Source organism: Zonotrichia leucophrys, chromosome 1 (assembly GCF_028769735.1).
Source record: "Zonotrichia leucophrys gambelii isolate GWCS_2022_RI chromosome 1, RI_Zleu_2.0, whole genome shotgun sequence".
NCBI lineage: Eukaryota > Metazoa > Chordata > Aves > Passeriformes > Passerellidae > Zonotrichia > Zonotrichia leucophrys.
Window position 1 is genome coordinate 84,791,963 of NC_088169.1, and position 26,264 is coordinate 84,818,226.

The window sequence follows — 26,264 nt, forward strand, 5'->3', positions numbered from 1 at the left end:
TAATTTAGTTTAATTTGAAAATAGCTATTAAGCTTTATTAGGCAATGCAACAAAACCCCCTACAAATAAAAAAAAAAATCAACAACAAGGAAAGAGATGAGCCTGAAAAATTTACAAACATTTAAAAAACATGAATGTTTTTAAAGTCTGAATATGAGAAAATGAAATTGGTTAGGTTGCTTAATTATTGAAAAGCAAGTTGTAATCACATATCAAACATCTTTCTTTTAGGAATAATTTTGCTTTGACAACTCTCTGTATTCATCTACAATTGTAAAGAACAATCTCACTCAAGCTGCAGCATGCTGGATTAGGCATAATTGAAAGGGTGCTGCAGTTTCCCACTATGGTAGCAGACTAGGATTTCTGTCATATGTACAGATAAAAGGAAAACCCATGGGACTTCCACTAAGTATGCAGATGATATTAATCCTACACATTTTGACTGCCTGTGGAATACAAAGCAGTGCAGCAAAATTGATCAAGTACAGTAGCAGGGCTTTTTTTTTCTTCCTGCTCAGATAGTTATTCTGGCAGGAAGGTTTGTAACCTTTTCTGTTTTACAAAGAAGCATCAGCATGTAACTGTAAGTGACCTGTGCTGTGGACTCCAGATGAAAATCACTGGTGAAACTCAGAGCCTCGAGTTAAAACAATACTGTGAAAAGAACTTTGGGAAAGTGATAACAGATTTTAGAACAAGGGCGTTTTATCTTTACCCTTGCTTCAGGTCAGAGGTGTTTGTATTTTTACTGTGGCTGTTCTCATTCAGGTGGTACATCTTATCCTTATGCAACTGACAACAGTACATCAGCAGGTGCTTTGGAAAATTCTTCATGTTCAGAATCTTTTGTAGTATACTTTTCAGAAATACATCTCACTTGTCTTGTGAAGAGAACAATGTGGCACCTGTTTTTTGTTGGACTACAAGTGACGAGGTGCGCCCCTATTTTACTCTGATTTAAATCCGTGGGTAAATATTTAATATAATATAGTAGTAAATAAGTATATAAAATAACAGTAGGTTATATTAGAAATTCAGTTGGGGTTGTTTGGCTTTCTTTTTCTTTCTCCATGTCAGGAGAATTAACTCCAGCGTCTTTTACCCAAAAGATTATGTCAGAGTCTGTCACTGCCAAAATGCTGCTCATGGCTTTCCAAAACTGCATGAAGTGCAACAAAAAAAATGTCAATTCCTGTCTCTGGGGAAGGAATAATCCCAGGATTACCCAGGTGCCAGCCATCTGGAAAGCATCTGGGCAGAGAATGACCTGGTGGTCTGGGAGGACACCAAGCTCACCTTGAGGGAGGAGTCTGCTGGGCTGCATTGGGCAGAATTTTACACACATGTTAAGGGAGGAGATCCTCCTCTGGTCGAGTCTCATGAGACACATCTGGGATGCTGCATCCAGTGCTGGACTCCCCAGGACAAGAGGGACATGGACATATCAGAGAATGCCCAGGAAAGGGCACCGCAGCACCTGACGCAAGAGGAAAGGCTGAGGGCTCTGATTGATCAGCCTGGACTGGAGAAAATTCAGGGGGTTTTTATCAAGATGTATAAACATACAGAAACAGGGAGTAAAGAAGGCAGAGTAAGAGAAAACCTACCCATTTGTGGGACATCTAAAGATAGTGAAGGTCTAAAAGGCAGCTTGTTAAAATGCAGTGAGCCACCATCTCATGGGGCAGAGAAATGATTTTAGTACTGTCTTTTAGTGGGCAATGAAGAGTTGTGGTTAACAGTACCCACAATTTTTATATTTATTTTTTCCTTTTTTCACTGGTAACTTTCTGCTTTTTTACCTATGAAAACCTATGATCTATTACAAAAGACTTTTCAAGGGTAATTTTGCAGCTAATCTGATACAAATAAATTGCACGGTTGTTTTATATCTACACTTTAATAAAAATGTAGAAAAATAGTTGACCAGCAAAGATTTTTTTGCTCACTGAAAATGAAAAAAAAGGCCTAATAAGTTACACAGATGGAAATCAGTGTGAACAATAACTCATTTAAAATTTTAATTTTGTTAACAATAACTAAAAGTGCTATTTTGTTAGAATTCAAACAAATGAAAGATTATGCATAATGGTGTTTGACCCAGAAAAAAATTGAGAAAGGGGAACAGAGGAGGAGGGCAATTGCAGAAATTGTCAGCAATGGGTGTCAAAGAAGCCAAAATAATGAGGGGGAATCAAGTCACAGAAGGACTTGGAATGTTTTAAAAATCTGATAGATGAGAAAGGCAGTTCTGTGCAGTTAAATGTAGTGTAATGGTGACTTTGATGAGTCTTTGTTTCACAGCTCTTTGTGCAACATGAAATAGGGGGAGTGGAGGAGAAAAAATGAAAACAGCCATGTCTGTGAATGTCATTAATGAGTGATGAGGACTATAAAGACAAAAGACAAATCTCTGAACATTTGAGGGGTTTTTATTCCATACATCTGTGTGAATTTCAAAACCTGAGACGTGACTAATAGTGGTTGTCCAAAAGGGTAAGAGAAGAGTGGATGTGCCGAGGTAAAACAGAACTCCTAGACTTTGTTTCATTATTGTGATTCTAGCAGCAACCCTAATTACCACATAGGAACAATCTGGTTAGAGCACCAATAAAAATAACATGTTTAAGCTGTAGTTTTCATCTATTCACAATGAGTTTTCATCCTTACTGGGGACTGAATGCAGATCAGCTACTTCTGCAGTTCTGTGGAGGGGAAAACATGGAAAACCAGATCCATTTTTTACTTCAGTGAACCTTTATTGACTTAGTTGTCATGCAAGCAGAGTCACAAGCAAATCCTAGGATAAATTTCAATGCAAACCCATAAAATGTCCTTAATCACAAATAAAACCTTGCATTTATTATTAAGTCTTATTGTATCTGTTTTGAGACAGCTGGTGGTCAGCCTGCACAGCTAATAACTTTCTCTCATGACAGGGCTTTCAGCACCTGTGTAGCATAACTATTGCTTGTGTCTGTATGCTGCATATAAATCCATTATTATTTTGTTCAACATAAAACTGAGGCAGGTTTGGGCAGCCATTTAATAGCACTTTATAACAATTTAGGACAGAAATTAAAGAAAATGACATCTCATTAATGCTTAACGTAGAAGTCTAGGCAGGCTGAAGGTAATCAGAATTTAGACAAGCCTCAAAGAAAAAAAATTATTAAACCAGTCATATTATATATATATGTATGTATATCTCTGTGTGTGCATGTGTGTGTGTTTGTATATATGTATATCTATAATGCATATAAAACAACAAGATCTATCAATCCAGTTAGGTTTGTGGAAATAGTCTGTGAGAGATTCTGAGGAATGACTGACCTTAACTTTTTAAAGCCCTTGCATTCTTGGTTACTTTGAATGTTGCAATAGTTTTTTTTCCCAATCTTTAACTCTTAGGATACCTGAGAAAGAATAATGTGGAAATAATTTAGGTAAAAATAGAAATCTTTCTGATTGCTCTGGGTAGAAGCTGAAATCACTAATCCTGACATCAGAATTGTCATTATGTTGCCACAGCTTCTGGGTCTGAACTCATTTGAAAATTTATCTGCAGTGATGTTCTGTATTTACTGTGAAGCTGAGATTTCTGACCAAGTGCTTTTTCAAAGTAGATAAGGAAATCACATCTGTGTAAATACATCACTGATTTATCAGTTGCTAGAAGCTGTTAGAATACATCAGAATGTTTCCTTTTAGGATTTGAACATAAAGTAGATTTCACCATTTTAAAACATCGTTATTTGTGGGAAGTTTGTTAAAATGTCAGTAGCTGGAAGGTTTCAGAGGTACAGAAACATTTTGTGTCTTAAGGGACAAGGTTTTCTCCAAGGAAGAAAAAGTTCCGCACAGATACAAATTTCTCAGACACTCTTGTAGGCTGGTCCTAAAGATATGCTTTTATGGAAAAAGATTTTCACTGTCAAAAACAAAGCTTTTGCATGAAGAAGAACTTTTATCTCTCTCCTCTCTAGAAAATGTGTGGGTAGAAAAATGCAAATAATTTTTCTAGGGACTTTAAAAAGTATCACCTATTGGACCTACAAACTAGCCAAATTGCTTTCATTTGAATACAATTTGGAATCCGCTCAACTAATCACTGTTTCCTAATTGCATTTTGGAGGAAAAAGGGGAGCTGAATGGAGAGACTGCTTCTCATTAAAATAGCAGAGTGCTTGATGTCTGCTATTGTACCTGATAATTGTGGCAACAAGTGGCATATATTTTTGCAAGTAGCAGTAATTAAATCTGTGCAGGATTTATAAATAACACACTCACCTGTTATTACATCTAACTGTATTGTAGTAGAGACTGTAAACAAAAATCAACCCCAACCTCTGTTCTCTTAAAAGAAGTCCATAAACATTGTCAAGGGACAAAACATAACTTCTGTGCTTTTGATGTGGCATATATTCTGGCAGGGTAGTGTAAAAGGAATTTGGCAACAGAGGAGCACAAGAAAAATTTTCTTATTTAACATCGTACTGATATTGCTCAAGGACAGTACCCAACAGGGACCTAAAGGGGGCCTGTAGGAACACTGGAGGGGAATTTTTGCAGGGGTATGGGCACACAATGGCAGGACAAGGGAGAAAAGCCTTAAGCTACAACAGGGTAGATTTAGATTAGATACTAGGAAGAAGCCTTTTACTATCACAGGTTGCCTAGAAAAGTGACAGCTGCCCCTTTCTTGAGAGTGTTCACAGCCAAGATGTATGGGGCTTGTAGAAACTGATCTAGTCAAAAGTGTCCCTTCCCATGGCAGGGGGTTAGAACCAGACAAAATTTGAGGTCCTTTCCAAGCCAAACAATTCCATAATTCTCTGATTCAATGATAGGGGTGAAGGACATACAAGTTCAAAATCTTGCCTAGAGAGAAAAGCTGCTGATCTGCAATAATCTCAGCAGTCAAATTTTCCCATCAGGGCAAAGAGTGACAAGGATGAAGGTACAGCACAAGTGGGCACAAGTATTTTGACAGAATGCTTTCTACTGGAAAAATGCCAGTTTCTCCAAGTCAAATGTCCCTTGGGAGTGTGTTGATTCCAAGAGGAGCAGGGCTAACAACAAAACCTGCTTGTGTTCCTGCCAGCTCATCCACCTTCTGCCTTCCAAGAAACTTTCTTGTCTTAGTCAAAATGCCTCCAGACACCAGTGCAGAAGATCAGCAATCAGATTTCACGTGAGCAGAAGGCGAGACCCTCCAGGATCCCAGAGTGGAAATGCATTCACCTCAGCAGAGCTGCTATGAATGTATTTCAGGATACAAAAGCTTGTTCTTGGGATCATCAAGACATACTATTGAATTTCCTTTCTATGTATACTTTTCAAGCAATTTTCTTCCTTTTTTAAAAATTAGTTTTGCCTCAACTGTGACATTTTTTCACAAAGAGTGACATTCTCTTTCTTAGCTAGCTTTTCCAGGAGGACTGGGGGTACTCTTGAGAGATCCAGAAACTGTTCAGTGTGTAACTTTGAAAACTTAGCAAATCTGCTAAAGCATCTTTCTCTCAGAGGGCAAAAATGTTTAGCTCAGAGCAGTAGAGACCTTTGTAGGATCACTAGTCCAGGAAGATAAGGATGTGATATGGTTAAAGCAGGGTCTTGGCATTCAGGGCTCCATAATTCAGCACAGCATTGTTGAATATGTATTTTGCAGACCCTCACATAAACACCTGGTCTCTTCCTATTTTTTCTCTGCCATGAAACAAAGGTTGCAAAATAATACTATGTTTAAGTTTTTTATGACAGTGGTCTTTTACTGTGCAGCACAAATGATCTTTAGGACTTGACGTATTACTATATACCACAAAAATAGGGAAACACTTTTATAAAAACACTTCAAAAGCTTTAATAGGCAAAATAAAATCTTCTGTCTTTTCCTGCACAGAAATTACAGATGCAGGTTATCACATCATGGTTTTCAAATCCTGGAAACAGCATGAACATTTTCTTTGCAAGTGACTTTTTACCCTCACTTTTCTGTAGAAAGAAAAAATCCTCTCTTTTTTTCTGCTTCTCATTTCCTCTAGTTTTCAGTTTGATGTGAATTGGTACAGCCAGAATATAGCTCTCAATATCCAGCACAGTGCTGCTGATTAGTTTTCTGAAAGAGGACAGAGTGAAGAAGAACAGCAGGTTATATTGATTTACTTCTAATGATCTGTTTCTGAACTGGAGCTGGGCAAAGTGTTCTCCCGAAGGCACATGCAGCTGTGCTCGTGGCTCTGCTCTGCATCACTATCAGGATTAAAAGCCACTAATGGATTCTGTCATGTTGCTGTATATTTCTGCATTTTTTTTTTCTTCAAGCCCCATATGGGGTTAACTGCTGAGGACATATATATGACTTTTCCTTGCCATCTGTTGAACAGTCTGGAGAAGGGCACCCACACTCTTCTTACAGAATCAGTACATCAAAATAGCATTGCACAACCATGGGGTTTTTAGAGGGAAATTGTCACATGTAGTATATGCCTGTATTTTGTTGGAGAGTGGGTCTCTCTACGATTTTGGGTAAGCCTGGAATTTGTGAAGTCATGAATATAACATGTGTAAATGGGTGATATGGAAAAACACGCATTAGCACTTTTTTGGGGACCCAGCCTGACTCTGAAGGTCTGGAATTATTTTTTTCTTGAAATAGCTGGTGTCATAACAGGACTGTAACTTGCTCTAAATTTGATAAATTATGCTTAACAATATCAGACAGAAATAACTGATTCTTATGGCTTATTTCTCTTTCTCTATATATTTGCTTTCAATACATCTCTATAGATCTGCTTTCAGTTCTCCCCATCACGGTAGCTGGGGAAGGGATGGGCATTGCACAACACTGTTTGAATAACCAAATGATTATCCAATTATGTCTACATGGTCCAAAGGCAGAAAGGTCCTCACTTCGCCCACTCTTCCAAAAATTTGGTACCAACCAGCTCTTAGCCTAAATACTGTAAGCATGATCAGGGTGTCATGGTCTTTGGAGTAATAAAATGCATGGTTTTATAGTTATTTTTTCAGACCAGGCTATGACCACACAAACATAGATGCCACCTAACTCAAAGGTGTCTTCTAAATAGTTTATATATTTTTGCATCATTTTGAGAAGGAAGAAATATTTGTGTCTGACTTGACCGACCCTATGATTAATAATGCTCCCTGGCTTCACTCAACTATGGGCATAGATTTTAGGGTCTTTTTAAAAATGAAATTATTTAAGGGAAAATCGTGTATTTCATATCTTCTGGCAGTTGTCACATTAATGCTAACTAGGTTTCCTTTGTATTATTTGTCATGTGGTGCCTGAAGGAAATATTGCATGATGGTGTACAAAACATGGATATTTTCAGTCAACAAGTTGTTGTCCTCCAGGAACATTTATACACATTCTTATTTTCATTATTTTTTATTGATAAGTTGGCACTGCTGAGTGCTATTCTAGGAGTACATGACAACACACACACACACAAATATTTTTAGTTGTCTTTTTGCTGATGTAGAGTTACAAATGCAGAAAAACATCACCTGCTTTTGGGTTATCAACTTGCAAAGCTTGTCTAGTCCCCCTATTCTCTTTTTTCTCTGGATTCTTTTATTGATAAAAGTACTATCAATCTTAGTCACATATTCTATGCTTCAGTCTTCTTGTTTTGATTAGAACTCAAAGTAGGAATACTGTGAAAATTCATCTATTGTTTTATAAGAAATCATCCCACATAATATTACATTTATAGCTAGTTATATTCTGTTAGCAATATAAGGTATGAAGGCTAATCATGATATTACGCATCTTGAATTTAGGTATACTTTAACTAAACAACAGAGTGACTTCTGCCTTTGGGCTCCTGGGGTTATGAGATTTCTTCTGCAATATCTTGGTATAATTCTGTAATTCTTTTTCTTGTAGTATCCATAAGGTTAAGATCTCATTTCCAAGGCAATTCACAAGGCATCCAGAACAACGTTCTTTATTGGTATATAGACCATGAGACTGGCTTCTGCCCACAGCTTTCCCAAGGCAATTTTTTAGAGAAAGTGATTTTCGCTTGTGTGACTGCATGCTATTGCATGTGTGCACTGTCCCCATGTTCTCATGGTATTCAGTGCTTGGTTTTACTCTCTTTACTCAGTAAAGTAGTCTTTACTCAGTAGTCTCTTTACTCAGTAAGCCAATAGAAGAAAATACAGGTTATCCATGAGAAAGATCCTTGGGTTGGGCTGCATGTGATTGTAAAAGTCATTATTTAAAATTACCTGCAACAGCTCATCACTAAAAATATGATAAAACTGCCCAATCATTTCCACTAATATTAACATGTACTCTTGCATTTCTATTTGCTGAATTTCTAAGGTAGTTGTAGGAGTATTGAAAACAGGCAGTAAGTTACAAAATTGAAGCTTTTCTCCTGTTCTGATTTTTGGCACTCCACCAATTCTTGTCACTTCTTTCCTGGAGCAACAGTATTAAGGAATGCGACAGATGTTAGTCACGTGAAGACTCTTTCTTTTTAGTTGCTCACTTTATGTCACTTCCAATCCTCAGGTGGTGTAAATTAGAGCAGCACCAAAGATTGATGATGGCTTATGCCAGGGGGAGAAAACCTTTTTCTTAAACCTTAGTGATAAAAACTCTTCTGAACTAAATTTGAAAGGTCTCCTCCCTTGGCTTTTTATTTTATTTTAGAACAAAAGGCTTGAAATAACTGTTTGCAGCACTCCTTCAAATGCTAAGTAGCTCTTTTACATTTTTTCCTAAGCTTGTACGCACACACAAATTTTAGAACTAAAATGAAAAGAGAAAAAGAAAGGGTGAGTAGTCTTGAGCAATTCAATAAATTGTGAAAGGCTATGAATAATGGAAAAGTAGAATGAAATTATTAGAGACCTAAAAGCTAGGAAGATGACACTCACCTTTTAATGTCAGAACTAAATGGACCCATTTATATAACGCAATTACCTTTGATTTTTCTCATGCTTGGTATTTTCACGAATTGCAAATTTAAAAGTACATACAGTTATGTTGAGCCATTATCTTTTCCCCCTGATTTTCACACACATTTAATGTGGGTCTAACCCCATTGTTCTTGATAGTCTGTTGACTTCATTGACTTCCAGCTGATGATTTGAGCTGATGTTAGTAAAGTGGGAATCAGGTCCTGCCATGCAGCAGCGTCTCTCTTGATGAAATTTTGGATGCAAACCCCCTGCTATTGTAGCAATGCTATTCAGTCATCTCAAATGGCATTCTGCTGAGCAGTTCTGCCTCCTTACAGCAGCTGAAAAATCAGAGCACTGTAAAATCAGAGAGGATGAAATTGGGACTGGAGACAATCTAATTTTCCTTCCTTAAAGCCAAGCCGGTTTCAACAGAAGCATCCTCTGGTGGACATTCTCATAATCTGAGACATCGGCACATGGTTGTCCCAGAAACAAACTAATTAACCTTTTGAGAGTCACTTCAGATAATTTATACATGTCTTATCCCTCTCCTCAGTCTCTTCTTGGGAATTTTTCCACTGTTTTTTCTGATCCATGAAGGCTGCTATACATCCATATTTACAGGGAGAAACCTGGGCTTGGGCAATTCTCATTTCACACTGTTGTGCTAAAAGGTCAAGTTCTTAATTATTAACATGCAGTGAAAAAGTAGTCATTCCCAAAAATATAAAAATTACATTCCTGACTCATGTGACATGAGTTTAGGCAGATGCATCAGTATCTTTAAAGCACTTTACCTTTACCTTGCATGTCTCCGCAGTGAGGATGGCCATGGTCTGTGTCATCTGTCACACAAACAATCAGAGAGTCATAGAATGGTTTGGGTTTGAAGGGATCTCAAAGATCATCTAGCTCCAACCCCTTTGCCATGGGTAGGGACACTTTGCACTAGACCAGCTTGCTCAAAATCCCATCCAGCCTGGCCTTGAACATTTCCAGAGGTCATCATTCATAGAATGTCATCTCATTCCATCCCATGCTGGGAGGGAACTGAAAGCTTTGATGCATTTGTAGCATTAACAGTGGTTTGGTGCGTTCTGTGGAACAGACACAGAGAAGCCCTGGCGGGAATGGAGTTAAAGAACCACAGCTGGTCAAAGCACAGATGATACAAATGATAGATTCCCTTTCCCTGGTGACATATAAAGGTTTATACGAGGGACTCGGGACAGCAGTGAGGGAATGGAAGTATCATGTAAAAAATGCATAAACTCTAGGGTCTTGCACTAGTTCTGATAAATAATTTCTTTGCAGCATGCAGGTCTATTAACATAATTTAAACTGCGGGTTTTATGCAGTAACTCTACTCAGATTGTCTCAGAGGGACTGCTAATGTGCTGTTCCCCCTTTCAGAGCTATTTAGTCTGGATATGCCCAGAGGGCTGGAAGGAGACTTGAATTGGGGCCTGACAGTAAGTAGCGTTGCTTGCCTATGGCTTCGATACTGGGAATGCATCAATGCAGCATTATGGCTTTGTTGAGACTTAGGCTTTGTATTCCACCACCGTAGCACAGAAAAACAATAGAAGATTTCACATTGGGAGGTGAAAATGAATTCCAGTCTAGTTTGTCTCTTCCTGTCTAGTTTATATCTTCCCTTTAGCAAGACAAACATTTATTTATATGACTAAAAAGGGCAATTATACTTTTTTCCTAATCTATACAGTTTATAATGTTTGTTTATTATTTTAATTGGCAGCAAATGTTAGGCATTTATGTGTACACTGGGGAAAAAAAAAGTAAAAAGCTCTTTCAATAAACTGCTCACTGTAGCTCTATTTCCATAAGGGAAAACTGCTTGTAGTGTCAAAAGTACCAAAGTATACCATGGATTACATACAGATGCATTGGAAAATCTATTGGTTTGATGGGGCTAAGTATTCCACATTCTAAAGCAGGCTCTTTCCAGTAGGATTTTGTTATTCACAGAACTTTGTAGAATTCAGTGCACAAAACTTGAATAATACATACTGGGGACAGAACAGACAGTTCTGGCTAAGGGAGATGTCTTTTTTCCCCCTTTAAACTCTATAACAGATGATATTTCAGACCAAAAGAAAGAAAAAATTTGGGATGCTTTTAGTTTTTCCACTTAAAAACTTTGACTTTTCCACTGAGACTAAATGGAAGCCTATACATCCTCCTTTCTTACTAGCTTTACTACTCATAATGCTCAAGGGTTCAAATTGGAAAGGTTTGTTAAAGATCTAGAAGATTTTGCATTTGCAACATTAATGAATACATACAAAATGTTGGTCAAAGTAGGCAAGTAGTGATTTTAATCATCATCTGCATATAATTGAGGGAGATAATTTTAAATCAAGGCTAGGCAAACTTCCATAAGCTCGTCCAAATAAACAAAAAGCTAACTTACCATAACATAAGAAAAATTCCAATGTTGTGCACTTCAGGCTGCCCTTAGAGCCAAGGCCATATTTGGAAGCTGATTGCTAGTTGAGAGGTTAGATGATCACATCTGTGATTGTGGAAGTCCTCAGATACAGAGCTGGATCAGTCCCATACAGGAGCAGTCTTTCAGTAAAACTACTCTAGGCCCTGGGTAGCTTCCAGCTGGATTCAAATTGGGATTGAATAAATAAAACTGTAAAACTTTGCATTGTTTCATCAATAATGCGATTTAGCTGCCCTTTTCATAAAGACTCAAAAAAGGAAATTAGTTTGTGCAGTGGCAGCAAAGGGGATGGAAAGGGTACTGTGACTTTCCTGAAGGGCATCCTGGGAAGGACAGCTCAGGGGCACAGGCATGTCCTTCTCCCAGCCCAGTGTGGGATGTTTGGCTATGGCTTTCTTCCTCAGGACGACTGGGAGAAAAGGACAAGAGCCCTGGATAGCATTCCACAGGGTAATGGCCATTATTAAGAGCAGGACCTGCTACAGAAGGCGCCAGGGACAGAGGCTCCAGGGAACCAGGGAAAAACAGGAGGTTATACAGGGAAAGTTATATAGGAAAGTTATATAGGGAAAAACAGGAGGTTATATAGGGAGGTTATATAGGGAGGTTATATAGAGAAAGGTTATATAGGGGGCAGGACAAAATTTGGAAACCAATGGGGTAAGGGTGCAGGGCGGAGCAAAGAGGAAGAGCCAATGGGTTATAAAGAATCAACACAGGGTCGCAAAGGCGATTGGGAGCTCTCCCTAACTAAAGGTAGCGGTTCAGAGGTTGGCCCTCCAGGGGAGTACAGTGAGCCTTTCTTTGACTGGGCCTCTGGTCCCCACAGCTTGGGGCAATCCCATTGAGTAGAATCATAGAACCCCTAAATAACAGAATCACAGGACCATGGACTGGTTTGGGTTGGAACAGCCCTTAAAGATCATCTAGTTCCAACTTCCCTGTTATGGGCAGACACCTCCCAATAGACCAGATCGCTCAAAGCCCCATCCAACCAGCCTTAAACACTTTCATGTATGGGACAGTAGCTTCTCTGGGCAATATGTGCCAGTGCCTTACCCCTGTCATAGTAAAGAATGTCTTCTCAATATCTAATTTAAGCCTACTCGCTTTCACTTAAAGTCATTAGTTCTTGTCCCATCACTCCATGCCCTTGCCGTAGTTCCTCTCCAGATCTCCTGTAGCCACTTTAGGTACTGGACGGTGCTATAAGGTCTTTGAAGCTTTCTCTTCTCCAGGTGGAACAGCCTTGATTGTCTCAGCCTGTCTCCATAGCAGAAGTGGTCCAGCCCTCTGAGCATCCTCATGGCCTCCACATATTTGTGTCCACATATTTGTTGCATTGGGGGCCCCAGACCTGAACAAAATACTCCAGGCAGAATCTTGTGAGACAAGAGTACAGGGGCCATGTCCTCCACTGGCCACACTGCTTTTGATGCAGCCCAGGGCTTGGGGTTGATATGCATTATCCAAATGCAGGTTTGGATTCTCATCAACCAAGATCCCTAAGTCCTTCTCTTCAGGTCTACATTCAGTCTGTCTCCACCCAGCCTGTATTTGTGCTTGGAGAAGGAATAATTATTTTGTCAAATAATATGGTCTGAACTGTTGGGTCCTGGACCCTTGCTCTGTATGTGCACCAGTGAACCCCAGGCTTTGTACCTTCTTCACTCAAATAAAAGAAGAGAAACTAAAGGTAGCATTTTTTTCCAATGTAGAAACCCAGATTGTATTAAATTTGTAAGAGAAACTTGCAGCATAAATTTATGTGTTAAATATATATGTGTAAATAGATGCAGAATATATGCATATGTACATGTATAAATATGTGTATGTTTTTGTGGCTAGAGCTGGAGACACACTGTACTGCACAATTTCATTGACATATTAGGCTTGGTGATTGTCAAATATTTTAAATTTTCTGTTCATTTTATAATAGTACAAGTTGTACTTGTACTTCCTTTTAAGAAGATATCTCTGTCCGTGGCAAGACAGATTTGACTAGGCGTTCTTTAAAGGTCCCTTAAAACCCAAAACATTCAGTTATTCTGTATATTTATTAGTGCAAAGTCAAGGGAAATGGAAAAAACTGGATAGAAGAAGGCATCTCTATTTCTGTACTTGAAATTAAAGCTTTAGTTTAAGAATGTCAATTTTTGTCAGAGGTTTTTTGATATTTTTGGGGTTTTTTTCCCTAAATTGAAGACATTTCTCAGGTCAAAAAAGCAATTATGCTCATACAAAAATATATTGGTTTTTGTAAAATTCTTTATTTCTAAATTTGGTGTGTGGTAAAATATATATATAAGTTTACTAAATGTTTACACCAACTGAAATAATTTTATTCTCACTTGCTCCAAATCGTCAGGAAGCCCAAAAATCACGTGCTCACATAGTAATCTTTACAAGAGCAGCCTGGCTATTTGTCTTGAGCTACCAACTGGAAAAGAAGAACTAATAGCGTCTATATAGCAGTTAATGTGCACTTGTGTTTAATTGGTATCAGCAGCACTGTTAGAAAATTAAGTAAGTAGCCATTTAAGTAACAGAAATCTTCATTGCTGTTAGCCTGATATTGTTGCTGCTGTTATGCAGGACTCATAAGCCGGGAATAACTCTAGTACCACAACCCAACATAAATCAGCTCTCGAAAGCAATATTACTCAACACCATCTTGCTTTTTTGGCTTTCATTTTCAGTCTACTGGAGCTTGGATACAAATAGATCATTTATATTCACACATTTATTTTTAAATAGTTTCCTAATGAAGACTCTGTTCCCTTCCATTGGGGTGTGTGTGTTTCATTATTGTAAACCAGAATGTGTGGAAGATTAGTTGATCCTACTTGAAATGTAAATTGCGTAGTATACCAAAAACATCGCTTATCCTCAGTAAATATTTTATTTGAATTTAATGCTCTTGTACATCTGTATTACCAGACTTACCCTCATTGTAATTGTTTGTTTTATTTTTTTTTTCTTTGTTCCCCTTTTTAAACCTGGGAGCAAAATATGTTAATTCACAGTGGAATTTGTATAAATATTAAAAATGGATCAATATTTGGTATTAGGGGGACTGTTACATCAGAAAATCTGGACACACTGATAAAATATTACATAGGCAGATCACTTCTAGGTTAGGCATGTAAAACAGATGCAGAAAAATGATAAAATATATTGTTTATCAGTGCAATGATAAGAAAAGATGAAATAATTTTAATCTACTATTTTGAGTATCAAAATTCAAAGTAGTTTTGTAGTGCAAACTGAGCTCTGAAACTGTCAAGCTTCAAACCTTACCGAAGCAGTTACCAGTTTTAAAAATCATATTAAAAAACCAAAACCAAACAAACCACTCCTTTGTTATCTGTCTATGCTCTGGTACAGTCTTTGTATTGTAAATAATAAGCAAAATACATCTGGACAAGCTCTACACTATATCATTATGACTGAACTGGAAAAACCATTTCTATTTCCTCTATTCTTATTGTCTATGGTTTTCCTAAAAAAAAAAAATACAGATTTTTAGACTGACTTGACATGATGTATGACACAGGATACATATCAAGAAAGGGTTTAAATCAGAATTACTTTTTTTGCTTGTTTGCAAAAATCACCACTGAGAAGTGAGACAACTTTCAGTAAATTGTCATTTATGGGAAAATAAAAAATGAAGCTAATGAAAAATAATGGCCACTTATTCAATTTCTCAAATGTTTACAACTTTTGAATTTTGATCAGAGTTTCTGAATAGGGAGAAATCATTTTGCATTGTTCATACCCAAAAACAACTTGAGAAAATAAATATACCAGAAACACAGGTGATGAGTTCATACTGAGCGCTTACAGAATATTTAACAACTGCAAATGGCAATGTTATCTCAAAAAATTAAAATATATTAGTTCTGTTTTGAACAGCAGAGTCAAAATGAAGAAGAAGTAAATGATGGATATTGGTCAAAGAATCAGAGGGAGTAGTGGTCGGAAATGGATTTCTTTTGTTGGAGAACGAGTATGTAGAAATTTTAAAGAAGTGAGGTCTTCACATAAATAAGAATTATCAATATTGCAAGAAACCTAGTGTTTCACAGCTTCTATTTTCACACCATTTGGAAAGAACAATTACTGGAAAGACTTTTTCTGAGGAGGTGCCTTTTGCCTCATGCTATGTGCCATACTATGTGTCTACTTTCATCATTTTGAAAGTGATGTTTGTCTTTCTCCTCTACTTTTTAAACACCTGTACAAATTTATTTAAGTTTATAAGGATGGCAAAAAGGATCTTTTTTCCAAATGAGGTTTTGCCAATGAATATGCTTGCTGCAGCAGCGTTGCCTTTGACTGATGCTGTCTGTGATCCTACCTCAAATCGTTGAGGTTTCTGATGAGATTTCACTGGTCTTATGAATAAGGTGGTCAGTGTTAACAGATGTGTCTGGGAATGTATAATACTCTTCACTGCCTTACTGCTAGATGTGGTGCATGTGCAGACATAAGGCGGGGTGCTGGTTTAGGCTGGAGTAGAGTAATCTTTCTTCATGGTGGCTGGTAATGAGGCTGTGTTTTGGATTTGTGCTGAGCACAGGGTTGATAATATAGAGATCTTTTTGTTATTCCAGGGCAGAGCTTATACAGACCCAAGGCCATTTGTACTTTCCTTACTGCCACACTGGCAAGGCAGCTGGGGGGAGGCACAGCCAGGACACATGACCCAAACAGAACAAAGGGATATTCCAGATCATCTGGCATCATGCTCAGTATATAAAGTGAAGGAAAGGAGCAAGTGGGTTTGGAGTGATGGCATCTGTTTTCCCAAGTAATAGTTACATGAGATGGGGCTTTGCTGTCCTGGAGATGGCTGAGCACCTGCCTGGCCACGAGAAGCAGTGAATTAATTCCTTGTTTTGCTTTGCTTGTGTGTGCAGCTTTTGTTTTCCCTATTAAACTGTCATTATTTCAACCCATGAGTTTTCTAGCATTTACCCTCTGATTGCTTCCATTCTTCCACGGGTGGGCGAGTGAGTGAGCAGCTGCATGGGTCTTGGTTGCTGGCTGAGGTTAAACCACAACAGTCCTTTTAGAAATTATAACAAATCTTTAGGAGAGTCAAAGCTGTTTAAGCTGCAGGGCACTGCAGTATTGTAAACACAAAACCTCTCCCGCTAAGTGTTGTTTCTGGAATAGCAGCTCAGATTTGCCATTATTGAATAATATTAACTGTACCAATGAGAATGAAGCTGCAATTCTTTCATTTATTAACTGTTTTGGTAGTTGACTTTCTGCCATCAGATGTTTCCTAGCACAAAGGTTTTGCTTTTCGGTGGTGTATGCTGGTTCACTTCAGCACAGATTTTAGAAGAAAGCTTGTACCTGGGAATACCATTTTAACCAAGAAAGAGAAAACTTCATAAATGTTGATGGATTTGGGTCCTCAGTACAGACTGTACCTTGGCAAACTGTCAATGCACAATAATATTTGTAGGTTAATTAGTTAGGGATCACTTGTGTCTCAGAGGCTTAAATTCAGCTCTGAATTGTTCATCAGGCTATCCAATTGATTTTGGTGGAATTACAGAAGGTCTAAGAGTCAATTTTGCCCTAAGAACAGATAAAATGTGCAAAAGAGATTCAGTGCAACACAAACCATAGCCCACTGGCTGATTACCAAAAACCCACTCAGCTTTATTACCCTCAAGAGAGAGCAGAAAGGGCCCTTTCAGAAGTTCCTAATGCAACCAAGGAATTAGATAGCACCAGTGCACTTTAAGTTATACAGTATCACAGCTCTCTGGTAATATTGCAAAGCTTGGTTTGGATTGCATTGGGGCATGGTTTCTTTCTGTGGGTTTAAAAGCTTTGAAGGTTCCCTCCTTCTGCTTTGGTGTTATAGTGGTGAGCATAGCTACCTTCCAAGCAGTTGATCCAGGCTGGATTCCTGGCCAAAGTAACAAAAACACTGTAGTGGTTTAACCCTGGCTGGATGCTAGGCACTCACTAAAGGCTCTCTCTCCCTCCCATGTGCAGCTGAACACAGGAGAGAAAATATAGGAAAGGGTCCATGAGTTGAAATAAGGTTTGGGAGACTCACTCACCAAACACCGTCATGGGCAAAACAGGCTCGAATTAGAGATATTAATTGAATTTATTGTTAACAAAATCAGAGCAGGATGATGAGAAGTAAAGTAAAACTTTGGAAATGCTTTCATCCCATCCCTCCCTCCTTCTCAGCTCTACCTCCTGCCCAGCAGTGCAGGGAGGCAGGGAATGGGGGTGAGTTCAACACCCGTTGTTTCTCCCACTGCTCAGATAGAGGAGTCCCTCTCCTGGTTCCCTGTGGGGCCCCTTTCACAGGAAGCAGTTCTCCATAAACTGCTCCAACATGAATCCATCACAAGGCAACAGTCCTCCACAAATTGCTGCCGCATGGGTCACTCTTCCATTGGGTGCAGTCCTTCAAGGACAGGCTGCTCCAGTGTGGGCTCCTCTCTTCATGGGTCTCCCACAGGATCACAGCCTTCTCTGGGCATCCCCCTGCTCTGGTGTGGGTCTCCTCCACAGGCTGCAGGTGAATATCTGCATTTCTGTGGTCCTCCATGGGTGGCAGGGACACATCCGCCTCACCATAGTCATCACCACGGGCTGCAGAGGAATCCCAGCTCCAACACCTGGAGTCCCTCCTCACCCTCCTTCTCCACTGATCTTGGTGTCTGCAGAGTTGTTCCTCTCACATGTTCTCATCCTGCTTTTCTCTCTGGCCACAATTGCAACTGTGCAATAACATTTTTTTTTTTCTTCTTCTAACATATGTTGCCACTATTTCTGATTGGCCCAGACTTGACCAGCAATACATCTGTCTTTGGAGCTGCCAGGCAATGGCATTGCTAGACTTGGAGGAAGCTTCCGGCAGCTTTTCGCAGAAGCCACCCCTGTAGCCACCTCACTAACAAAGCTTGGCCATGCAAATCCAGTACAGCTAAAAAGCCATGTTTTGGGACAAATATACTGCAGACTCTTTATAACTTAGCCTTACAAATAAACTGTGATTGGATAGGGTTAGGGTTAGGGTTAGGGTTAGGGTTAGGGTTAGGGTTAGGAAGATGTATTTGCACAATAAACTTTGCAAGGAGCAGCATGGTCACACCTGAAATGGCTTCACAAGGGAAGAAAGTTTCTGAAAAGTTTAAATTTTAGTCCTGGTCAGAAATGAGTCAGATATAATATTGCAGATTTCTTGTCTCCGCAAGTCAGTGTTAGGATACTGATAAGCTGCTTGAAAGAGGGGAGGTGATATGCTAAATACATTTGACGCTCTGGAGTAAATGGACTCTTTAACACTAAGGTGAAGCCTTTTATTTTAAGGCGAGCAGATGATTTATCAAATCACTCTGAGGCTAGGGCATTCTGCCAAAAAAAACCATTAACACCTTTGTGATTCATACTTTCCATGCTAAGTGGTGGGTCCCCCATCTCTGCAAAAGGCAACTCATCTCTGAAAAGTGTATTGTGCTTGTTTTGCATGGACTCCTAGGTGTTTGTGGAAGCGTACACACTTCTTATGTATCCACACTTCTGCAACTACTGTCATTATTAGGAACAGAAGTCATGGCTTTTTTTGGGATGAGGAACTTTTCTATTCCAGAAAATGTAGAATATGTCTGTTTTCCAGAAAAACAAATCTATTAATTTATCAGCATGGACACCTTTTGGAGGTCTTTAGTACGGAAAAGGAAATAAGCAAAAAAATAAAAAGCTACTTCTGTGACATAAAGTTGATTGAAGTTGTTACAGATTTGCTGTTACACTGACTCTTTTTCCTTTGGTCTTTAGGGGGAAAAAAAATCCTTCCTTCCTTCCTTCCTTCCTTCCTTCCTTCCTTCCTTCCTTCCTTCCTTCCTTCCTTCCTTCCTTCCTTCCTTCCTTCCTTCCTTCCTTCCTTCCTTCCTTCCTTCCTTCCTTCCTTCCTTCCTTCCTTCCTTCCTTCCTTCCTTCCTTCCTTCCTTCCTTCCTTCCTTCCTTCCTTCCTTCCTTCCTTCCGCCACTTCCTCCACTTCCGCCACTTCCTTCCGCCACTTCCTTCCTTTCTTCCTTCCGCCACTTCCTTCCTTCCTTCCGCCACTTCCTTCCTTCCTTCCGCCACTTCCTTCCTTCCTTCCGCCACTTCCTTCCGCCACTTCCTTCCGCCACTTCCTTCCGCCACTTCCTTCCTTCCGCCACTTCCTTCCTTCCTTCCTTCCTTCCTTCCTTCCTTCCTTCCTTCCTTCCTTCCTTCCTTCCTTCTTCCTTTCTTCCTTCCGCCACTTCCTTCCTTCCTTCCGCCACTTCCTTCCACCACTTCCTTCCGCCACTTCCTTCCTTCCTTCCTTCTGCTACTTCCTTCCTTCCTTCCACCACTTCCTTCCTTCCTCCCTTCCTCCCTCCCTCCCTCCCTTCCATTTTTCAGACAACATCACACCGAAACTTTCGAGGCCCACACATCTTCATCCTGATAGATGGAATGAATGAAACACATTTTTTTTTTTGCTTTCTGTACTGAGCTTTTCTTTAGGACAAAGGAATTTTAATGTTATTTTCAAATAAGCACCACAGTTATGTGAAAATAATTTACTGAAGATTAATTCACTCCAGTCTGCAAGTCCAATTAATTCATGTAATCAAAAAATTAAAAAGAGGTCTTCTAATCAGTGCAGTGTTTCACCTCATGATAGGAATGGAATAGAGGGAGGGAAGAGTCCTCAAGACTCCTTGACTAAATTTGCCTAATCCTTTGGTTTATAAAATGAAGGGAACAGCCTGGTGCATGACAGTGAACAATTCATTTCCACTTGAATGAGTACAGCAAGAGAAAGTGCCCTTTCTAATCAGTCAGATTAAATAGGAGCTGTTTCATGGCAAATCAGTGACTTCAGCAATTATAAAAGAAACTGGACATGAACACAGAACCTGTTCCAATTAATTTCCATTAATGAGTTCCTTGAAGTAGTTTGTGAAAGCAGTAAACAAATGAAACTAAGAACATTTGCAATATGTTTTTCATTATCTTAAATACTTTAGTTTCTTGAAGAATCTTAATAGCAGCTCTCTGAGTTTGAAACTAATTTAGATGCTCATATTAATATTATCTACCTTTCCCCCTCACGTTCCCCCATAGCTGATGTTTATGACTTAAAATCTTTTTCCACTTTTTAGTATATGTACAAAACATATCCTTTTCACCTTTACTTACCAAACTGTGCTGTGTATATCTCTCTAGGGGTAGTGGTGTGTGTCTCTCTCTAGAAATGAGGCATCCAGGGAGAGTGAGGATCCAGGAGTACTTATTAGATGGACTGTGTTCAGGGCCAGCCCCTGTGCTGTCATTACTGGGTGACAATGGGACTCTGTAGCTTTTACTGGAGATTTCCAAATGATCCTGGCTCAGAACATCCCTAGAAATTCTTTGGAAGACTGGTATTCATCTCAGACTAAAGCTTCAGAAACTATATGAACAACCTGATGAATTTTGTTGGATGAGTACAAAGTCTCTCCCACCACTCCCTCTTTTTTTTCCCCCTCTCTCTCTCTTTTTTTTTTTTTTTTTTTCTCCCCTTTGGCTGGGGTTTTTTTAAGGCTGGTTGTTGGGGATTGTGGATAGTCTCGGTTTGGTCGAAGAAAGAACAGAGACAATTTCTCCCAGGCCAAGCCTGGGAAATTTAGAGAAAAGAATTAAAACAATTATTATCTCTCTTTCTGCACATGTTGCTTGTAGATATGATCTTCCAGAGTGTGCTATTCTTAGTTCACCAATAGTGTGAGAGGTTTTTACTCTAAGATCAATCAAATCTTATCTTAGCAAGTCGGGTTATAAGAGATGCACGATTCCCCATTAAGCACCTTCTTTATACCTTCTGAAGACTGGAATATTTTGTTCCCATTCCTGACTCAACAACAACAGGGGTCTTTCTGTGTGGGTTTTGCTGCTTTTTTTTTGTTTGTTTGTTTTGGTTTGGATTTTTTTTTGCTTGTTTGTTTTTGTTTGTTCTTGCTTGATTTGGTTTTTGTGTATAGATTTACCCACCAAGGCCCCCAAGTGTGTACATGCAGATCCCCTTAGCCATCATGACTTCACAAGACAGTCTTTTTCCTGTTTCATCTGTGATTGGCTTTTCTGTAATACAAATTGGATGTTATTCTTGGCCCCCAGAGTGTCTTTAGACATATGAGCATATCCTGCATCTCTTCCTACCTGGTTCAATTATGTCTCTCCATGCTTCCCATTGTGGTGACACTGTCTGCTTTAAAACACCTCAAGCAAAAGCTGCAGAGACATTCATGGCAGTCTTCCTATTTTCCCAAATTAAACTAAACTGCTGCTACTTATTATTTGCTACCTTGTTTTCCCCAGTTAATTGCAGAGTACGGGTGGAGAAGGCAGACTACTGCTCCCTCTGCTAAACTTCCTTTTGGCTCAAAACTTCTTTTCCACTGTGCTTTCTCTTTTTGCCTATGATGTTATCTGTTCATAAAAGTGTATTGAGTACTAAATGATTGTTTCCTAGTGTATTTTCCCAACTTTAAGGTGAAAGCAAAACAGATGGCTCAAGTCTCAGAAATCTTTCTTAGTCTCCTCTCTTCATTTTTCATAAATATTATCAATTGCCATTTTAATTTTTACCTTTTTTTATCTATAACCTTTAATTGGGGAAAAGAGGATTGACTTTTGTTGTTGTTGTTGCTGTTTGCTTATTTTTTTCCCAAATTCATATCTCAAATAACACTCCTTTAACTGGTTTTAGAAAGAAACTTACAAGTTACAACAATTCTCTCTTCTGTAGATTCCTAAACTTCACTTGTGGAATAGCTTATTTTGGAACCTCCCACAGGGAACATAGGTGGAATTTTCCTTGTGGGAAATTCTGTTTGGGCACAGATAGCACATGACAAGACTAATCTGCCCCAGACCCTGTACAGTTAGGCATGTCATGTTCTGTGAGCACAGGCTTAGTTATCACCCTTCATTCCCAACAGTTTTCTCTTGATGCAAATCAACTCTTTGTATTCCCTGCTTTCACCCACGCATTCCTAGAGTTAAACAAACGTCAGAGCACAAGCATGTTTTGTTCATCTTTTTCAGACAGTGAGTTAAATACTATAAATGTATAAAAACATGATTTCAGACTACACATAAGAGACATCCTAGAATCTGTAGGATGGCTCTTATGTCCAGCACCAGCCCAAGCAAATGACACCCATTCCCAATGCAAATTAAATTCCATATTTTTCAACAAGAAAGTTACTAAAGTAAAAATGAGATGCTCATTGAGGTGCTTTTGTGTTCATTATGTATGAGATATGCTGGAGAATCTCACTTAAAAATTAATTTCTTTAAGTTGCAAAACCAGATGTTTTGTCCCAGCATCTCAAATGCATAAAATTTTAAGCATAAAAATTTTCAACCCTTGGCCCTGTGTTCCTGTGCTGTCCAGTTTTTTATCCTATTTTTTCAGGCTCCTGCTCTGTCTCTAATGCAAGTATAATAATACTTCGACAAACAAGTGTTATTAAAATTGCACTTTAAGACGCCCCATTTTGGTGAATGAGAACTCTGCTATTCCAGTCTGACCTGAGCTAGAGTTTTGCAAGCAACAGATCAGTATTGGGTAATCCTGTTTATATTTGGAGGAATATGTTATTATGAGGTAGAGTTAAAAAATATGGAAATTACTGGAAACTAAAGATCCCTCCAGAGGAGCTGCAGAACTTGTAATTCTATTCAAGACCTATTTTCTGTGGTTGATCTGCACAGCATAAAATGTAGTAAGCCAAGCATCTGCTAACAGAAATGTTCAGAATGAAAATGCAGAGAGCCTTCCCTCTGACTGGGGAGATCTAGCAGCTCTGTAATCCTGCTCTCACAGTTTGGCAGGAAGGGTACAACAACACTGGCAGGAAAAGAAATAGGCTGTACCCTTTCTGTGCCTCAGAACCCTCTACCCTGCATAAACACAGCAATGCAATCAAGGCTTTACCTCTCTACTGCTGAATTCAGTCAGCTGAGAAAAATCATCAGCACAGTTTTAAAACATAGCATCCTAACTGGGGACTTTGAGTCTAGTAATAAAAAAATATATAATAAGGTTTAGAAACAAAACCACTGGCAGAGATTTAAAGCTAAGAGTTCTCTTTGTAAGAGTGGGTGGGGTTAAATGTTAAAAAAATATAATGATGTTTCTGTATGCATGGACAAGGATTTTTATTTATTCTTATACTTCTCAAGATTCCATTGAACATGTTGTGCCTGCTTTTGGCAGCTGAACAAGTGTTCATTCTTTGCACAGAGCATCTGTATCTAGCAAAGATATGGGAATGCAGATAGAAATGAACCTCTATGCACTGTGTTTGATTTGGTGTCACTAGAGAAACCTCAACATCTGCTATGCAAACTGCTATGGAAGAATTCAGCTTTTGCCCCTACAACTCTCATAGGCATTCTCCTGTGTGCATTCTTACTCTAAGGAAAGAATGCCTCCTCTGGAAATTTGCCAATGGCAAAAAGGAGTGGGCAATATACCCCAGAGGGCTGTGCAGCCCTTCAGAACCTTCTCTCAATGGATCGGAGACATGGGCAGAGAGGAACCTGAAATTCAACAAAGGCAAATGCAGGGTCCTGCACCTGGGTAAAAATAAACCCACACAGCAATACAGGCTGGGGATGACCTGCTGGAAAGCAGGTCTGTAGAAAAGGATCTGGGGGCCCTGGTGCACCACAAACTGCCCATGAGCCATCAGTGTGTCCTTGTGGCCAAGAAGGCCAATGGTATCCTGGGTTGCATTTTCAGCATGTCAAGGGTGGTGATCCTACTCAGCTCTGGTGGCCACATGTGAAATGCTGTATCCAGTTCTGGGCTCCTCAGTACAAGAGATCTGTGGAGCTCCTGGAGCAGGTCCAACAGAAGGTGACAAAGATGATTAGGGAACTGGAGCACCTATCTTATGAGGAAAGGTTGAGAGAGTTGGGTTTGTTCTTGAGAAGAGACTGAAGGCAGGGGGTCAGGAGGATGAAGCCAGGCTTTTCTTGGTGGTGCCAAGCACTAGAACAAGAGTAAATAGGCAAAAACTGATGCATGGGAGAGTCCACCTGAACATGAGGAAGGACTTTCAGGCAATGGAACACTGGAACAGATCACCCAGAGAGGTTGTGTAGTCTCCCTCACTGCCTATAATTTAGGAACTATCAAGACGGAATCCTGTGCAATGTTCTAGAGCATTACCCTGCTTGCACAGGGAGGTGGGACCATTGTAGCCCTTTCCAACCTTACCCATTCTGTGATTCTATGATTCTGTGAAAGCGTAGATGGAGACGGGAGGCGTTCTTCTTGGTATCAATGTGATCTGAAAGGAAAGAGAAGTGCCATGAATTTATCACTGAGTATCAGTCCATTTATACTTGCATGTGCTGTGAGTGCATCAAAAATGCCTTTTTAAAAGAATGTTTGATATTTGTGTATTCAAGCACAAGGATCTTAGGCCCTGGTATGGGACAGAGCATCCCAAGAGGACGTTGAAAGTAGTGATGATCTCAGAAAAAGGCGTCAGCGCTTTGCCTGCTCAGGCCTATGGGCCTTGCTTTCCCTTGAAAGGAAGTTAATAACATCATTATACAATACCTATTCCAAAATATCCCTTGGTTACACATCACTGAGGTGCATAGCAAGTAATATCCAGTAATATCACTGGTAATGCCAAAAGATTGTGAAAAATGATGTGAAATAAAGGTAATTCTTCTTTTACGGGTAAGATACAGAATTTAATAATGCAAACAGAAACCGTTCATATGCTTCAAGTTTTAAATTGCATTCAAACATATTATCTCAAAAAAAGGAATTAGGAGGATTTTTAAAGTCTTGTATAGACATCTAATTTTTAATAGAAAAGGGACAATGACCTAATGTCACAAGGCCATTTGAAATTTCAGGCCAACTGATCTTTCCAGTCAGATATCAGCCCTCCAGTGGACACATAACTATGTGATGTCTGCTTTGATTGCTTGCTGCAAGGATTTTTTCCACATTTGCCTACAAATGCTGATGGCTCTGGAGCTAAGTGAATGAAGAATCTGCAGCAGAAATGCTAGGGAATGAATTGCTGACAATCAGCTCTCTAACCAGTTTTGAAAATGTATGCATGTACTTCTACCTCAGCAGAGTAACGAATAAAGTGCATAGACATTAGAGTGTTATTGCCTTTTCTACATCTTGTCAGCAGTTTGTGATATGGAGTGGTGTACGTGTTTCTGAATTGTGCAGATAATGCCTGCCATGAATAAATATTTTGGCAGGGTAAGATTGCATTCTTATGAGCCTTAATTTGCATTTTTTGTCTGCAAAAGCCATCAGTGTGCATACCTTGTATACAGCTCTTTTTTCAGCAGTACTTTTGTTATTACAGAGTACTTAACTATGCCTACCCAGTCATATTACTCAAACTGGCAGGTGGTTTGTTCTACAGATGGATGAACTCTAGAGCATGGTAAAATGCAAGTATCTAGTAGGAGTGTTTTGTCCCATCTTTGTTGGCCATCCAACCATTTGCCTGATTTTCTTTAAAGTACAACCAATGGTGATTCAACAGAAAGTAAAAGTGCTGTGTTATTTGTATTAAGGTGTTTAATCATCCCTGTATCATCCAGGCAAGCGTGCAGAAATCTAAATTAGTTGGTCAGATGTATAGACTAGGATGTATTCCAGATATTCTTTAAATAAATATAACCTTTAAAAGGTTCAATACCAGCTGTAGTACAAATGTGATCTTTGACTGACTAATCACATCAAATACTACCAAGGAGGTGCTTTGCATAACATAG

At 39.2% G+C, this 26,264-nt stretch overlaps 1 protein-coding gene across 9 annotated transcripts in view; it reads left to right on the forward strand.

Annotated features, from left to right (window-relative positions):
• The window catches only part of TENM4 (teneurin transmembrane protein 4), a 1,542,144-nt gene that overhangs the window by 306,192 nt on the left and 1,209,688 nt on the right, over positions 1 to 26,264 (forward strand). The window lies entirely within an intron of this gene.